General features: G+C 34.8%; 1 long non-coding RNA gene across 1 annotated transcript; it reads left to right on the top strand.

Annotated features, from left to right (window-relative positions):
• Nucleotides 1–1,841: 1,841 nt before the first annotated feature.
• Nucleotides 1,842–6,301, top strand: LOC128982757 (uncharacterized). Its single transcript, XR_008489721.1, has 3 exons — nucleotides 1,842–1,931; nucleotides 4,645–4,752; nucleotides 6,177–6,301. It is a non-coding gene; the product is annotated as an uncharacterized LOC128982757 (long non-coding RNA).
• The last annotated feature ends 7,276 nt before the right edge of the window (nucleotides 6,302–13,577 follow it).

Raw genomic sequence — 13,577 nt, 5'->3', positions numbered from 1 at the left:
TAACTTATGAATCAGCACCGTCATAGTTTGCATCGGACAAATCTTAGTTTCAAAGTTAAAATTAGTTTTTATTTATGAAGCCAGTGACAAGAAATTCAAATGTTGATTTTAAAGCTATTTTTTAATCCAGTAGGCGCCTTTCTAACTTAGTTCTTGTAGATTTATGTCTCAAACTCCACTGTTGTGTAGTTTGAAATAAGAATCCCTAAGAACTAAGGCGCCTAACTTAATGGATGAAAGGTACCGATAACAAAAACTGATATTTAAATGTTAGTTAGGTCTTAAAAATATTATAAAAATTTTGATCCAACAAAGTTAATGGAGATTATCAGTAGGCCTGAGTTAAGTACAGTAACTTACAATAATTAAATATATAAGTTACTGTTAAGCAGGCTTTATTTAATTTATTTTATCTATTTCAACACAAACAGAGCTAACATTATTACATCAAAGCAAGATGGTTTACGTTTACACAAGTATGAACAACGATAGTTATACCGTTATACATTATTTAGGCCTAATTAATATAGACTTAATACATAGGCTTTAGGCCTACTTAATTAAATGCTGTAAATATAGTTTAATTTGGTCAGAAATGGTAACTTATCAATATAGTTAGGCCTACCTATAAGTACTTACTTAAGTAAGTACCTTTTTAAGATTTACTTAAAAACAACTGGGTAGTTCAAGTTATTGGATTGAATAAATTAACTCTAGATGATCAACATAGTGAACAAGCAGTTCACTCAGAAATTTTAAACTGTAAACAATATTATTTTAAATAAGTGTTTACATGTATTCCGTGATTTGTTGATAGACCAACTGGATTTACTATCTATCAATTCAAAATTCCCGCGACTTCTTTGAATTACCTCTACTCCACCCAAATTTCAGCCTTCCTTCGTCTCGTTTCTTGTTCTGTTCCGCGTTTCTTCTTCTTCTTCTCTTCTAGATCTGATCTGCTGCCAGTGTTGCCACTTTTAGGGTAATTACCCTTTTTAGGGTAATTTACTGGTCTTAGGGTAAAGTTTAGGGTAATGGTAGATTTAGGGCAATTTTAGGGTAAAACTAAAAGTTAGTATAATAATGGAAATTTTACTAAAAAAATGAAAAAAACTTCAAAATTTGGCAAAAAACGTTCATTACATACTATGGCTATCATATTCGATTCAAATTGGTTGAAATCGTTTGCTATGATGATTTTTTCATAATAAGTTATCCTAATCGATCTTATCAATAGTTGGAAATTATCTGTTTTAGAATGTATTCGATTCTATAACACGTTATAGGCCTAATAAAATATGAAATATTAGTCATTACTGGGTTTGATATTTAATTATGTGGCTGAATTGAATTAAACTGGATTATTTTACAAAATGTGTCAAGAAATTACTACTATGTATAGATTAAAGCTTTGGTGGTACCGTACTGTATTTTAAAGATATGATTGTCCAAAAACAGTAGTAATGGGTCGATACAGTAAAAAAATTCGATAGTTCTTGATTCGATATTTTTCGTTATACGATAGTCGATATAGAGCTGATCAATTCAATATCAACATTTTGTGTTCTTCTTTCGGGTGGTTTTTTAGAATCGAGTATAATTTTACGTAAATTGATTGATATTGGAACTTCATTTAGTATAATTAACCATCTTATGTAGGATTTATATGATTTTAACAATGTTTTATAGCATTAAACGCAAATATTAACATTTAGGGTAATTTTTAGGGTAACTCAAAGTAGATTTAGGGTAATTTAGGGTAATTTTAGCCCGCCTTTAGGGTAAAATCGCAACAACGTGGTGGCAACACTGTCTGCTGCTGCTCTAGGTCAGGTCTAGTCTAGTCTAGTAAGTTTGAGGTTGGATTTTGGAGAATTTATTGTTTGTCAATTTCAATTGTCAAATTGTCATACAAATTTGTATTTTAGGTGTGTATTTTCAATTTAGGCCTAAGTTACAACAACTACTACAGTTTAAAGAACCATTTTTGTCATCACAAAATTGAAAGGTGTAACTTATTGACATGGACATGGTCATTAGAATGTTAACGTTTGAACGTTTCAAGCAAATTCAAATTAGTTTCTGGTAGCCTATAAAATAAATTGGGGGTACAGTTTCCTGGGCTTCGCTGATATCAATTGAAACTATCAAATTGAAAATATTGATTAATAAGCGATATTTAAAATATATCTATTTTAAAATTAAACTGCACTTTATGCCTTACGTCCTACACTATAATTCGAATAAACATATCGATAAATCGATTATTTCATTCAATATATCAAGTTTGGTTAGTAAAGTTAACCTAACCTAACTTAGCTAACCGAATGAATCTATACATCAAATAGGCCTAGTCCATCCATTAGTTGCATACTGCGCTTTTAGTTGGATTTTTATACTTCCGGTACTAGACTATTGATCGATTTCGAGCAACAAGTGCTCTAGTTTTTTTTATATTTTTATTTTTTATAAGATGCTGACAAAGTATACAGTTTTTTGTATGACAGTTTTAGTTTACCATTTGAGTTTTTAGCATTTTATAGCATAGCCTATACGTATTTGATACTCTCAGCAGCTGGAGTAGTGTGATTTTTTCTTTGATTATTGTGGCTTTACGTGACAGGTGGAGGTGGATGGCTATAACTTACAAGGTTACATGGTACACATTAAATTCATAATGATTTGCCTATTTCGGTAGACTGGCTTTTTCGTAGGCCTACGCTTCATTGCTCTTTACAATTTCAAGAGATCTATTTTTCAAGGCGTCAATGGGCAACTAACCTAAGTTTATCGCCATTCTACCGCATTATAACCCACCCTACAGGGCCCGGATTTTGTAGGTAGCAAATGCGCAACTAACCTACCGCCAGGGCAACGGCCATCAAAACATTTTTATGTGTGATAATAAACCTTGTAGGTTAGTCTAAACTTAGTTGATACTACTAACAAAATAACTTGGCCATCTTAAAGACATCAAGTAATTAAGTAGGCCCATTTTATTGGTCGTTGAATAATCACTGATTACTATAGACTTCGTCTGAGACACTAACTCACGGTATATAACTTAGGCTACTTGATCAATAGCGATATAGGCCTATTATCACAGTCACATTTTTTATGCATAGCCTATCAAATATATAGGCTCTATCACAGACGTTAAAATAAATAATAAGTATAGTTGTGCAGTTAAATAGATCAGGGGTAATAGTACTTGTTGTGTAGTTCTACTTCATCAAATCCATTTCAATGCATCAAGCAAAAGAGCTGTAACCCCATGAATAGCCTAGGCTAGTCTAATAATATTTTAAGACATTTTTATTTTATGATATTAAAAACATTAGGCTACACTAAGCTAATGTAATCTTCCCATAAACTTAGCCTACTCGGCTTTTAATTTTTGCTTCGATTTTGACTGCCCTACCCGTCAATGAGGTTAAGGGTATAAGTTAGGCCTAACCTATACAAAATCTTGCCTTAATCTGAATGGGAAAACATTATTATTTGCAGATGATACAACGATGCTGTCCAGAACCTTTAGGATTATTACAGTTGTGTAGCATTTGGATCATTGCTGGCCAATCTTAAAGGATCTTAAGCTACGTTTCCATTCCTGCAAATTTGTTCCGGCACAAATCTCCAAATTTGTAGGAATGGAAACATCCTGGCTCAAGTCGCGGCACAAATTTGTGCCCGCCGACTGCGCGACAAAACATGTGCCCGCGCACTCGCGCATGCGCAAGTCCTCCAAACTACCGCATGCTCATAAATTACAGGTAATCATAACCTCAAATTTCGTTGAGTCCGTTGGAAGAGATTTTCGAAGCCACTTTGTACGCGCAAATCTCTCATCAATTGATTAAATGCACCTTCCAATGCTCTTTTAGCCAAAAAACTTCTTATCCACTATCTAGGTAGTTTTCTTCTAAGTTCATTGTATGCACCAGCCATAAATAAAAAAGCAGAGGCTGTTATGTCATCCATGGTGATTTGTAGAACACAATATAATCAAAATCAGCCACCGAACCTCACCACATCACAATAAAAGAGAACACTGCCTTGTCTGCCAGTTGTAGTCGCGGGACTTGTGCCTGGAATAGAAACGGCATAACAAACTACGTGCGACATGTGCCTCGTCATGGTCTCGACATGTGCCTCGACTTGTGCCTGCGACTTGTAGGAATGGAAATGTAGCTTAAGGGTACTCACGGTGTAGTGCTTGATATCCTGACCCTAGAAAAGATGACGTGCAGTCAGTGGTGGATCTAGAACAGTCACAAGGGGGGGGGGGGGACCAGGGTGTCTGAGAGGTTCGGGCGTACCCCCTCCTTCCCCAAAAATTTGTTTAAACTAAGTCTTCAAAAATGGCAGTTTTATACCATTTCTTTGTCCTAAGTTAGTGTGACAAATTATTTTACACAATTTGTATGCACTACTGTATTACATGCAGTCAAAAATATATGACATGTATTTCCAAACTGCGACTGCCCCCCCCCCCCCTCTGGATCCGCCACTGGGGTGCAGGAGTACTATACCAGAAGAGCACAAAATATAGACTTTTCCTGCTGTCGTCTCAAACGTACCTAGAATAGCTATCCTCGTTCTACTATTAACTACAACTCATAACTGCCTACTCATTTGCAGGAGATGGGTGCACCCTCCTTCAGAAGGCGCTGAAAGGAATACTAATTATAGGCCGCTGTAGGCCTACTCCGTAAAAGAACTTAAGGAAGAGCACATAGTGAGATAAGTGTATGTCTGCCATATCATCCGTTAAACAGCCAGGTTTTTGAAGATATAGTTTATTGTAAATATTATATATAGAGTTATTCATTAAATCACTTAGTAATTTACTAGCTTCTGTGCCCGTGCTTCGCAACGGGAAGATGAACTATACCGCCTAATCCAAACAGTTGTTAAGTAGTCCGAATTTATAAACAAAAGCCACCAAATGTTGGCCTACTGTATAAAAACAATTATGACCAACATTGTAATTGCCCTACTGTTTACGTTAAAATAAATCAATAACATAATATTCATTTTCATATTTGAGTTGTTTTGTCTCAAGATCAATGAACCAACTATATAAGGTATAAAATTACCTCAGTACTGCCAGATTGATCCTGTTTAGTCCTTATAGATTACGGGTTTTAAGGACTTAAGTCCTCATCATGAGATCTTGTACAAGAACATTTAACACTGTAACTTCAAAAGGGTCATCAAGAGTTTAAATGCGAAACACGGACATATACTATTTACAGTCATAGACGTTTTATGAACAAAACGAGTAGGCTTACTAACAAAAACTTACAATGTCCAACCCCAACCTCGTGCGCACAGTTGCAGATGAGGGTCATGACTGCGATGCGGAAGATGGTTGGGCAGTGGACTGTGTACAGCTCGGCTCCTTGTTCATCAGCTGTTCTTGTTTTTTTATTAGAGTATCATACAGAGCGTTAGACTGTAAACTGATTTTGTCGTTTAATAATGTGTTAGCTTGAATTTTGATTGTTTTATAAATTTCAAATTCTTCTAAAGCATCCATTCCTGTATATTGCTTTTACAATCAAAATAAACTACGCCATGGCTCGGTCCCCAGGTACTTATTTCAATTCAGGAAATTAAAGCCTTTACAACTATTATTCAACAAAAACTTCTTTGCACTAACTTGATCAGGGAAATATAGGCCTAGACAAAATATAAAAGGTTTAATTTACCTGTTGCTGATCCTGTTAAAACTGTTAACAGGGGCAGGCCAAGACCATAAAGCACTTCATCCAAAAATAAAATTATTGCACACCCCATACAGTTGTTTTCTTGAAGTTACAAGTTCAGGCGTCCGATAAAAGCCTGTAGCTTCCCAATTAGATCCTCCTCAGGAAGATATCTATTTCTTGCCACATTAACAAGAGTTATTCTTCTAGCAAGAAGGTGGCAAGAAGTTAACATGTGTCTTTAACAAGCAATGAAAGCCCTTCAAAGATCGAGTTTGTGTCGCACGTTTGTAGGCGGAATAAACCCGTTAAAAACTTTTAGTTAAGGGTACCTATGGTAATTCATTGTAAAATAAGACCTTTTTATTTGAAACTACCAACTATACCAACCCGCATAATTTGGTACACCTGAGTATTTTAAAATTGTGACTTTCTTTACCAAGATTAAAATGTTTGTTTCAGGAAGAAAGATGTAGCCCCACCTCTGGACAAAAATATTATGGAGAAGGTTGGCCGCTGTACAGGGCAGCTATAGTTATTATTATATGTTGCCTTTTATTGTTATGTACTGTTTTTATACTTTACCAATAAACCTTATATTTAATCTAGAGGAGTTAATTTTGTTAAAATTCTTACCAGTAAACTTCTCTGTAATTTGTAAAGAAAACATGTAAAAATGATTATATATTTTATTTTGATCTTCTAACTATTTTGACAGTTTTATAGATAAAATATTCTTTTTTTAGATATATTTTTTTATTGTTCTTGATCGTACATGTCTCAGATAACTACCTAAAGATAAAATGATATTTATATTATATATGCGAGTGCCTATCTTAAGAAGCAAAGTTAATATATAGCTAGTAAAATAAAATAATGTTGGTGTTTAATGACTAATGAGTGTACTGTAAAAATGAAATAAGTAATTTAAAAGTTGAGACAAAAACTCTATTTAGCCAACCCAATAAAATCACTCAAGAATTTTCCTCTGAATAAATGTTTGAACTTCATAGTCTAGAGGTGTTAGGTTAATGTCTAGAGGTGTTAGTTTAATGGGACATAAGACTGCTTAAGGGTGTTGCTCAACGAGTAATGAACAAAATTAAATTAAGAAAAACAACAAAAAAAAGCAAAAGAAAACTTTGAAAAGGCAAAGATCAACAATAATAAGATAAATAAATTTACAACGTTATAATTTACAAGAAAAGAAAATCAATTAAAAATTTAAAAGAATGAGTTACTGACAAACTATATGACTTGTTTGTTTTACAAAACTTTAGTTATATATTTTATTCTTTTTACATACTGTTTATTGTCCCAGAAGCACACGCACCGATACACACACTCCGAAACTCTCGATCTTCTTGGTCCAGTGGCCCGTGGTGAACTCCTCGATTTGTTTCTTCAGGTCCTCCAGCTCCGAGACTCCTCACCCCTCCATTTTCTTCATTAGCCCTTCTCATTGGGTGTTTGACTTATAGGTTAACGATGTTTCTTGGAAGTCAGCCCTACCGGTCATCGCCTAGCTCACGTCAGCTGGGAAAGGAATTTGTAAATCGATACTCATGCTACTGTTCAACTCTCTTCACACCAACTGGTCGACTATAGTCCTCGCCACCCTAAGTTGAGGCAGCCAAAGGCCGCACTAGATATACGGATATACTAGATATACCCTGCCTCAACTTAGGGTGGCGAGGACTATAAGTGTAATGTAAACAGAGTATCTGCTTAGATGAGCACCGTGGGTACAGGGTTAATCCCCTTTCTTACAATGTAAATCTATGTTGTAAACTTCTTGACATACGAGAACTACTTTAAGGACAATTTATACTAGGCGTATGCTCATTCTTCCCGTATTGGGGGCCTAAGACATTGAAAAAGGCTGTGCTGGTAAAAGCGACCAGAATACACACTAAGACCGAAGACCCTAGTTGTTGCCGCACATAAAAATTATACTGGATATATAGCAGGTATGGAGACAAAAATCATGGATGCTCAAACAGTGTCTTGCACAGCAGATCATTTTGAGAATGCCAGAGGTCTTGGCACAGATGTGCTGAATGTCTGGCCCAAAGCCCAAACCCACATGGCGAGTCAATAAGAATCTGGGAAATAGTCAATATCCAGAGAATTTTGTTAATGCCAACAATTTTTAACTTATTCTTGGTGTAATCAACCATTATCTTTGGTCAAGTCTTAGCTAAGACATCATTAAGAGACTGAGACGGTGGTGTCATCCTGTAATTCAGCTACTAGGAGGTCAGGAGTTGTGGATATTTATAGGCATGTACTGTGGATGTGATACTTCGTGGTTTGAATTAACGCCCTTACTACGACTATCCGCATAATACTATCCTGATAATTAGACCAATTTTTTTATACCAAGGAAAAATGTGGTTCGGATTCCACTATAAACTGTAGGTCCCTATAGTTATCCATTAGCCCAAAGTATGGGCTATTAATTGACAGCTGTGTCTAAGGAATATGTCAGCCTTAGTCACTAACAAGGATGCAAAATCGTGCCACTCATCCATCCTACACTCATCTCCATTCATACTGGCTTAAAATACCTGCTTTGTATGGTTGCCATTTCAAATTAAAGTATTAAGCCTAAGGCAAAATGACTCATAATCATAGAGGGAAGCAACTTTCCTCAAACAGATTTATATCGTCAGCGAACTAAGGGATCTTGATAACTTTCTTGATGTCTTTAAAGAATATGTAAAACTAAAAATATCTGTAAATTTCTTTTGATGTTTTCATGATAAATATGCAGTGCAATACAACAAAGTAACTTTTGAACATTAAAAATAGCTGTTAACAACAAATTTTTCGATAAAACTCTTTACAAAAATCTGAAGGGCAGGTCCAGAATTGATGGCCTCTCAAGTCCGTAAATTGCATCTGTGATGTTGTTTAGTAAGTTCAACGCTAAATGATTATCAGTTAACTTAACTTATCCAATCAATAGTGTTAACAAGACTCAATGTTAATACTTATGAAGTCAAACGGAACGGGGTGAAGCCCGTGGATCAGCTAGCTGTCTGTCTAGTTGATATAAAACACGTTTTTGAAAATAATTCGATTGGTGCTTTAAATGCAAATGTTAGGCATTTATTTTATGAGTTATTTAATTTTTCATACAACAGATCTATGGAACATAACAATAAATTATTCTCTTTAGCGCTTCTTTAGTGAAGCACGCGTATGGCGGCTAGCTATAGTACGCTCTATTTCGCAACGGGTACACAAGTTCAGAATACATTTAATTGTTTGATGTAATAATTAAGTCAATAGCCCAAAAGTAAACACATCCGATTTATTGTGCATCCTATGTTCAATTGTGTTTTGGATTTTGTCACATAACCTGAAAACCAGTCAAACGGTTACATGGAAATTGTGGGAAATTTCGCTCTACAAGTGCCTGCTGCATCCCTGCATTTATCCCACTGAGCTAGATTTATCCAACAGTGTTGTCATATTGAGGGAGTAACACTAAATTCAGGGGCGTAATCTCGCTGAATAAAATTAAAAGTCTGCAGCAACACCTATTTCAAATTTTAAAGACAGCTTTGTCTGGAGCTCCGTTTTTATATATTCTACTACTGTATTTAACTTATGGATTTTATTTTGTACCTTTCATATGTGTTATATTTAGCTAATAATCTTAACATATAAAAGTAAAAGCCCTCACTCAATAATTCATTACTAATCCAACTTCCAGACTAGCTAGAACGTTGAAATTTGGTGTACTGATTCTTCAGGCATTAAATAGGAAAACTAAGTAGTTTTTATCCTGATCTGACTTTTGTGTTCCACCTAAGTGGTTCTGGAGTTTTCTTAACCTTATAAGTATCTATATTATTAAAAGACTTTGTTGGATTTTGTGTGCAGCAAATTGACCCATAAGTTTGAATGTTTATAGGCATATTGGGTATCTATATATTAAATATAGATACCCAATATATTTAATAGGCAAACACGAATTTTGTGACGTATCCGTTTTGAAGCTGCTATGCATCCGATCACCACGTAGATAAATGCTTTCCATTGACCTACCTTTATATTGATTGGCATATCACTGACAAATGATCACTATAATGTATCTCAAAACATATATAAGACCTAGAATAATAAAATTTTGCATTGGGACGACAATCTATGTATATGGTGTAGATGTACAAAGTTGGGGGTTTTTCAAAGTTCTAAATTCAAGGGTGGTTTAGGGGATTAAATCTATTTCAGAAGAAATTCGAGTATGCAAGATATTATATTTTGGTCTGTAACTTATAAGTTACAATGCTTGGATCTTAAATCTTATGGAAGATCGGTAGTGTAGAATTAAATTATCCACAACTTTTGTATTTCAAGAGTGTTTTTCTATCTCAAACTTATTTCGAGTAAAATAGGTTTGCATTCAAAACTGTGAAAATTTGCTTGTTCCACCACCTAAAAACTAGTCAGTGTCCGTACGTTTAATCATATGATTACCAATCTTTTATTTTATTAAATAGCATTATTTATTATATAATAATAATAATGCATAAATCAATAAAAGCTGTTAAAAACCTATCAAGTGTACTATCGCAAGTATAGCTACCGATATTATTACATTTTAGGAGCTTGCTCCCGTAAACATTTAAAATCTTCTATTCTAAAGCTTCAATTCAGTATAGGTTGTTATCATTAACCGGAACTGCTACACAATTTGTTGTAAAACGGTGATAGTTTTCGTTAAACGTTAATAATAGAGTCAATCTTCTTATATTTAAAAATGAATTTAACCGATTTTCATGATTGAGGTTTCAAATTGAAGGTGTGCACAGATTTCACTCTAAGCATCGGCATATATATTGATCTACTGTATTACTCGTCCAAAAAACATATATTTCACTTTTTCGAATTCTTACTACAATTTAAGATGCATTTCACCAGTTATAATTATACAATCCTACATATTTTGGTCTAAGAACCTTCAGTGAAATGCCGGCTTTCATTTAAGCTATTAATTAGTTATCCAAATCGGACGGACTACAAGCAATTGCAATGTGAACAACCAACATATAAATTATTTTTTTATAAGGGTTTTCTATGATTAAAATCAATAGGTCCACTATTGTTTAAGTTTTTTTCATGTTTTTGACGCAAAATAGTAAGTTAATTAAAGGTTTTAATTTGAGCTATTTATCGTTTGAATCAGTTAAGATCAAGATACTCAATAAAAATTTATAAATTTGATTATTGCTCGAATATGATTTTCATTTCAACGTTGTAGAGTAGCATGGGCCCTCTAGTAATTATTAAATGTACAGAAGGGACAACAAAATTCAAGAATAATATCAAATCAAGAGCATGCCGAGACAGTAACGGGGAACATCATTTAATACAGTATATCACTAAATAAAATAATGTGTTTGTGTTACTTTTAATCCTACTTTAGACTATCTGAAATACTTTTCAATAAAGTTAGAGAAAAATAACTGTACCATTGGAAAATTTGGCTTGGAGTATGATTATGAATGAAAGGAGATATGAATACTTTTAGTATTTTTGGTAAAATCATTCAGTTGTTCCAGAGAGGGTAGTTCCGTTCCGTAGCGAAGTCAGTGACAACTTCAGCAGGCTTATAGTAAAGAATAAAAGACGAAAAAGTATGTCGGCGATGCCAACGGCAACAGCTAGTTAATTAATAAAATCTGACCCGTTAATACTGTAGATTTAGTTACAAGAGAAAGTAGCCTAGCAGTGACCCAGGGGCATGGAGAGAAACAGGTTCGCAAGATTATCGACTTAATATCGTATTTTGTTATTTACAGTATTTCACCTATGAAAAGTTCAAACTAGATTTTTTATACATATAATTTCCTTCGGCATTTATACTGCCTACTTTGTAGCCGTAAATATCGGAATTACCCACATTACCCTTGTATGGGAATGTTTATTGCTCCAGACTTTTGGGTTGGCAGCACTGTTTACCCCATAAAAACTACTTCCTCCCCCAGAAACCTTGCAGCCAATGAGAGCAGTCGATGCCCCCACCACAAGAGCAAGAGGGCGTTCATTACCTAACCAAATTGAAAAGTACGACGGCGCTGAAGGGCCACCAACTATAAAAAAATATTTGACTTCATCTCTGAGAAAAAACTTAGAATTCTGAGATTAAAGTCAGAGCGCGGGAAGTCGGCTTCCTCTCTGAGAAAAAAGTCAGAATTCTGAGATTAAAGTCAGAATTTAAAAAGTGGGCGTTCCCTATGAAAAAAGTTAGAATTCTGAGATTAAAGTCAGAATTTAGCTTGTGGGCGTTCCTCTCTGTGAAAAAAGTTAGAATTCTGAGATTAAAGTCAGAATTTAACTTGTGGGCGTTCCTTGAATTGGACGTTCTTCTACTGCCTAACAAAACGGCGAATTGAGCACCGAAATGGACACTAATGAAAGAGAAGCCATTTTTGTGATTATTTTAGATTAGGCTTGGCTCAGGCAGAAATATAGCTTTACTTTGCTTGTAAATATAACACATCTGTGTTGAGTATTAGACAGTTGAAACGTACTGTATTTTAAAAAGGTTTAGGTTTTGTTTAGGAGGATTAATTAGTCTTCAATTGAAGAGGTGAAACATTTCATTAGGAATGAGCTTAACTACTCAGACCAGTTAGGCCTACATGGATACAGATGGATGCATTTGAAATGTATCCAAAATGGCTTTGTAGTAAAACAAAACACAGTTAGTTCGATTCTTAAAGCACTTGACCCTGTAGGATTTGACCTCAGGACCCGCAAACGTTTACGTCGACGAAAATACAAGAACAAAGGTCCAAAGTATCTTTGGCATTTAGATGCATATGTTAAGTTAGAGCCATTATGGCATATGTGTCCATGGTTGTAAAGACTGAGTTTGAATAGACTATAACCACAGCCACCTCTAATACAAGGCCGCGACGTTCGAACTGGCAACGCCGCAATCATACCCCCTCTGCGTCCGTCTTCACACGTGCTAGGCTATGAACATCAATGAGAGTATTGCTGCTCTGTATCAATGAATGAAAGTATTTAAATACGCAATAACATATTTTAGTAGATTTTAAGGTATGGTAAAATAGACAAAATTGTAATCTAGGTTGTTAATTTAGTGAAAAATTGCAACATACCGCAACATGTCTAAAACTAAAAATATACAAACATAATGTTTTTGGTTGCATTTATCGTATTGTAAGTGCGATGAATGTGGAAATAGATGAACTTTATGTATTTCCTTTGTTAATTTGATAATCTACAATAATCTACTTGTATTAGAGGTGGCTATGCTATAACTTATTCTACTCATTCACTCAGTCAATACTCAACTCAAACTCAAGACTAGCCTATCGCTAAAGGGACGGGTAGACAGAGAGCAAAGAGTTAAAATCTGACTTAAATCTCAGAGGGGAACGCCCACTAGATCTAGTTGTAATTTCTGACTTTAAACTCAGAATTCTGACTTTTTTCTCAGAGAGGAAGCCTACTTCCCGGGCTCTGACTTTAATCTTAGAATTCTAAGTTTTTTCTCAGATATGAAGAAAATATTTTTTTTAATCAGTTGGTGGCCCTTCAGCGCCGTCGTAGAAAAGTAACCAACCTGACCGATTTCAATATCGGGCAGGTAGGTCCCTTCACCAGTTTGAAAGGTTACCTACTAGAAGGGATCCCCTCGGAGGTGTAGTGGATAGCGCACCGGGCTGATGATTCGGAGGTAGCCGGTTCGAAACCCACCGGAGGCATTAACTTTTTGACTCGATTTTTTTTCATTATCAACAAGTTTGGTTGGTTTGTTTAGGTTATGATAGTTTAATTTTATAATTATAAAAATATATAGTTGATTTTAAGACA

This window comes from Macrosteles quadrilineatus, unplaced genomic scaffold (assembly GCF_028750875.1).
Source record: "Macrosteles quadrilineatus isolate MER2022 unplaced genomic scaffold, UCM_ALF_1.0 Scaffold_1__1_contigs__length_201487025, whole genome shotgun sequence".
Classification (NCBI taxonomy): Eukaryota; Metazoa; Arthropoda; class Insecta; order Hemiptera; family Cicadellidae; genus Macrosteles; species Macrosteles quadrilineatus.
The sequence above is the reverse complement of the archived record's forward strand: the minus strand, read 5'-3'. Positions and strand labels throughout refer to the sequence as shown.